The sequence below is a fragment of the Musca domestica genome, unplaced genomic scaffold, assembly GCF_030504385.1.
Source record: "Musca domestica strain aabys unplaced genomic scaffold, Musca_domestica.polishedcontigs.V.1.1 75, whole genome shotgun sequence".
NCBI lineage: Eukaryota > Metazoa > Arthropoda > Insecta > Diptera > Muscidae > Musca > Musca domestica.
The window spans coordinates 3,307,143-3,313,142 of record NW_026712393.1 but is presented as its reverse complement, the minus strand read 5'-3'; positions in this window follow the sequence as shown (position 1 = coordinate 3,313,142).

Below are 6,000 nucleotides of genomic sequence, written 5' to 3'. Positions count from 1 at the left end.
CCTTTTCTATTTAACTTCGTGAAAGCAATAACTCTTCTTCTGCCTGAATTATGCTTTTGCCAAACCACTCGGTTTGTTCAATGAATGAATGCAAGTCGATTTGAATCTTCCATTTGGCTGTTCTTCAAGTTGTGTTGTTTTCCTTCTTTGTTGTTTTATGAATTGATTGTGTTTTCATTTCATCTTCATTGCCGCTTAGCTTTTCATATTTTTGTTGTTTATTAATTTTCATAATGAAAAAGTTTTTCCTTTTTTTCCACGAGCACAGTTTCCATTGTTGTACTTTCTTTTAGCCTTATTGTCAGATATCAGCAGATAAGCCATCAACAAATATTGAAATTTGTATATTGGCGGCAAAGAAAACTAGAAATTGCCAGGGAAAACAATTTGTGGCCACTGAAGAGGATACTCTCAAGCACAATACCAAGAAGTTTGTGCAAATGATTGGTGTCCGTCCAGCCATTGACGCATGGATTAATTTGTCTCCCATTGCCGACAATAAAAGTGAGATTTTTTTTGTTGTTATTTATTTTTTGCGTAAATATTTGTTAAGGAGTTTAATAAATGTTTGTATTTACATTAATTAAAAAATAAGTAACACTTTGTAAAATGAGTTGTAGGATGATAAATACTATTGAAATATTTATTCTGAAATCAATTATAATCTTAGGAATGTGAAACTTTAAAATCAATAAAAACCAGTGAAGAAAGTCCTAAAGTGGCGGGGCCGATTTTATGATACCCTACACCACTTTGCTAATTTAGTTGAACTCCACATAACAAGTTTTTATGGGAGAATTCAATCATACACCCTATGATTATAATTATAATTTAAAAACCGATCTCGATAAAATTTGGCAAAGATATTTCTGAGCTGTATTTGATATATTTCCCTGAATATCGTTGTTACGGAGTGCATATTACGGCTGTGGTTAACAAATATAACAAATCGAATGAACAGTATATATGGGAGCTATAGGTATATCTGAACCGATCTTCACCAAATTTGACATACTAGCTTCTAGACTCAATTCGTTCGCATGTGCCAAATTCCATCCCATTTGGGCAAATATTAGACGTTTGGTGCACAATACAACGTAAATCGGACGAAGTTATGTATGGGAGCTATATCCAAATCTGAACCGATCTACATACAATTTGGCAAAGGTATTTCTGAGTTGCATTTGATATATTTCCCCAAATATTTTTGTTACAGAGTGCATATTACGGCTGCGGAGGATAAAAATAACAAATCGGATGAACAATATATATGGGAGCTATAGCTATATCTGAAGCGATTTCGATCAAATTTGGCATGCTTATTTTTAGGCCTAATTTGGTTGCATGTGCAAAATTCCATACTATTCGGGCAGATATTACAGGTTTGGTGCACAGTAAAAGGCAAATCGGACGAATATATATATATATATATGGGAGCTATATCTAAATTTTAACCGATTCTCACCAATTTCAATAGGGTTCGTCCTTGGGCCAAAAAAATATTGTTTGGAAAATTTCATCTCAATCGGATAATAAATGCGACCTGCATTTTGTTCACAAGAATACATGGACAGACGGACGGACGGACAGACGGACTAACATGCATAAATCGACTCAGAAAGTGATTCTATGAAGGTTCTCAAAAGTAACTATGGGTCTATCTCGTTTCCTTCTCCATGTTACAAACAAATGCACAAAGACATAATACCCTTACCACTATGTGGTGTAGGGTATAAAAATTTTGGAAACTTATAATGCAAAATATACAGGGTGAGATAAAACTAGTTAAAAAGCAGTAAATTCGGCCGGGCCGAACTTTGAATACCCTCCACCATTTGGAACGAATGTGGAAATTTTCAAAAAATAAAGTCCTTAAAAAATTCTGTTAAAATTTTAAAAATACCGAATATAGCCATTATATTGAGGTCTATACGACGTTTACCTAGATAGGCCTTGTTTGTCATAAGACATTACCATATTCAAATTCGAAACTTGAAATAAACGGTGAATAATTTAGCTAAAATCTCAAAATATCGTATATAGGGAGGTACCGTTATATCGGAGCCGTGCGAAGACCTGGACCAGCATAGACAATTTTCTACTGATATATGGGGCCTATATGAAGACCTGTACCTGCATAGACAACTTTCTGTCATAGGCTGTAGTACCCATTACGAACTCTAAATACGTAATTTGAAATAATTCCGTTAAATAATGACGCTAAAAGCATCAAAATACCGAATCTTGGGAGGTAACGTTATATGGGGGCTATACGAAGACGCGGACCTGCACAGACAATTTTCTGTCGTAGGCTGTAGTATCCATTTCGAACTTCAAATACCAAGTTTGAAACAATTCCGATTAATAATGTCGCTAAAATCATCAAAATACCGAGTATCGGGAGGTACCGTTGCATGGGGGCTATACGAAGACGTGGACCTGCACATATAACTTTCTGTCATATGCTGTAGTATCCATTTCGAACTTCAAATACCAAAGTTGAAACAATTCCGGTGAATAATGTCGCCAAAATCATCAAAATACCCAATATCGGGATGTACGTATGTATGGGGGCACATTTACGAACTTAACCTGCCTACTGGAAATATAAACACGTGTGCAAAATTTTAGCTATATACTTTGTTGGGTCTGACATGAGTATTTGTTTGAGGTGATCGACACTTTGGTATTTTTTAGTGCCAACCTTACTTTCCAAAATACTCCAGACACAAAAGTCCAACGGATTGGTATCCGGAGATTTTGGTGACCATTGTGCGCTGGAAATGAAGCGTGGAACCACATTCTGTAACCATTCTTGGGTGGAGCGTGCTGAGTGCGATGGTGCTGAGTCCTCAGAATATTTTCGCGAAAATATTCGGCATTTATTCTTATGTCACGGTCGATTAAAACGAGTGGAGAGCGACTATCAGCTGTTATGGCGGCCCACACCATCACCATGGCCGGCGCTTGAGTTCTGGTTGCCAAACGAAGCTCTAACGATAGAAACTTGTGGATTTCCAGCGAAATATAAAGAAATCACGCTTGAATTTCATCACGAATAACTTTTTTTCTGGAAAATCTGCACCAAAATGCTTTTGTACGCGTGTAAACAATTTAATGAGCTGTCACTGGAATAATTTTAACAGCTGTCGGATGAGTGGCTTAGAAATGACGGCAGTCTGAATTTGGTTGCAGTTTTTTCATCTCACCCTGCTTATTCTTGATCAGCTTAATATTCTATGACGACTTAGCCCTGTCCGTCCATCCGTCTGTTGTAATTAAAAAGATAAAAAAATAAGATAGGAAGCTACAATTATGCACAGATCTCTCTTTTGTCTGCAGGCAGGTCAAGTTCGAAGATGGGTTATATCTGTCCACGATATCGTATAGCCCCCATATTTCAGCCAAAATTTTCAATGAAATAGTCTCAAAATCCACAAAAGGAGTTCCTTGTAAGTACATTACCCTCTGAAAGAGAATTGTCTATATACGTCCACGATATCTTATATCCTCCATATAACGGCTCCTCCCTATATTCGGTATTTTGATGATTTTTGCGAAGTTATTCACCGGAATTGTTTTAAATGTCGTATATAAAGTTCGGAACTGTTACTACAGTCTATGACACAAATTACTTATGCAGGACCACGTTTTCATTTGAGCGGTATTTTCAGATGGATTTTTTTTTTAATTTGTCAGGTTTCTTCCAAATGGTGGAGGGTATAAAAAGTTTGGCCCGGCCGACTTAGCTGCCTTTTTACTTTTTACACTTAACCTAGCTCTGATAAGTATTAGGATTTGCAAAGTTTGCACAAATTGGATAATTTCTTTTTCTATTGGGAACCGAACTCGATCTAAATTTGAAAATAATATTACGATGTACCAAGTTTGGAAAAAGTTGAATACTCCCTTCGAGAGTAATAGTGCACACCAGACAGACAGACGACGGATAGACATCCCTAGATGGACTCCAAATGACCTGAAACGGATTTGATAGAAAAAACCTAGGGTCTAAAACCATTATTTCCATAGGACACGTTTTGGCCGTATCAAATGATATATACATTTGTTGTCATATGACTGAGGGCGTGAAAACTTAAATCTGACTAAAATCATCAAAATACCGAATATCAAGAGGTACAGTTATATGGGGATTACAGGAAGACTTGGCCAGTTCTCTGCAAGAAGGTTTCCTGGGAAATCAAATTCGGGTTAAAATTGCGACTAAAACAACCAAAGGACCTTAAAACCTTTGGTATAGTTATATGGGGGCTATACCAAATTATGAACTTATATGGCCCATTTTCAAAAAAAATCATAGCTAAAATACATCTGAAGAAGTAAAAAAGCAGTTAGTTCGACCGGGCCGAACTTTGAATACCCTCCACCATTTGGAACGAATTAGGACATTTTCAAAAAACAATAATAAAATCCATTAAAAATTATGTTAAAATCTCGGAATGGGGGAATAAACGATATTGTGAACCTATATAGACAAATCATACTCTCAAATAACTCCTTGTATAGAATTTAAGACAATTTCGTTTAAAAATGTGGCTAAAATTATCAAAATACCGAATATAGGGGGGTAACGTTATATAGGGCATATACGATATCATGGACCTATATACAGAACTCCCTGTCAGGGGGTAAAGTGTTCAAAAAGAACCCCTTGTGTAGAATTTCAGACAATTCCGTTGAAAAATGTGGCTAAAATCATCAAAATACCGAATATCGGGGGGTACTGTTATATGTGGACTATATGATATCGTGGACCTATATAGATAATTATCATTCAAGGAATAAAGTACTCACAAGGAACTCGTTGTGCGGATTTTCAGACCATTCCATTGGAAAATGTGGCTAAAATCATCAAAATCGCAAATATCGGGGGATACTGTTATATGGGGCTTATACGATATCTTGGACCGATATAGACAATTCCCTTTCAGGGGGTAAAGTGCTCACAAGTAACCCCTTGTGTAGAATTTTAGACAATTCCTTCGAAAACTGCGGCTAAAATCATCGAAATACCGAATATCGGGGGGTACCGTTATACGGGGTTATACGATATCGTGGATCTATATAGACAATTCTCTTTCAAGGGGTAAAGTGCCCACAAAGAACTCCTCGTGTGGATTTTCAGAATATTATATTAGAAAATGTGTTTAAAATCATCAAAATACAGAATATCGGGGGTACCGTTATATGGGGCTATACGATATCGTGGACCTATATAGATAATTCTCAGCCAAGGGCTAAAGTACTCACAAAGAACTCCTTGTATAGAATTGCAGACAATTACATTGAAAAATGTGGCTAAAGTCATCAAAATACCGAATATCGGGGGGTACCGTTATATGGGGGCTATATGATATCGTGGACCTATATAGATAACTCTCTGCCAAGAGATAAAGTGCTCTTAGAGAACTGCCTGTGTGGATTTTGATACAATTCCATTAAAAAATGTGACTAAAATCATCAAAATACCGGATATCGGGAGTACCGTTATATGGGGGCTATACGATATCGTGGACCGATATAGCCCATCTTCAAACTTGACCTGCCTGTAGACAAAAGAGAGATCTGGCAAAATTTTAGCTTTCTATCTTAATTCGTTTAGCCTGTAGCGTGATTACAACAGACGGATAGACGACAGGACAGGGCGAGGACAGGGCTAAATCGTCTTAGAATTTTACGCTGATCAAGAATATATATACTTTGTGGGGTCTAAAATGAATATTTCGATGAGTTACAAACGGAATGACGAACTTAATATACCCTCCATACTATGTATGGTGCAGGGTATGAAAATGTCTCAACTTACTTTATTTGTAAACATTCGTAGACACCTACAGGTGTTGCAAACGGAAAGACGAACTTAATGCACCCTCTATACTATATATATACTTTGGCAGAAATGTTTGGACTAAATGTTTGGAATTAAGATTCCGTGGAATCCGTTCATTTTAGGTACATAGTGTCTTACTGTTAGGGATA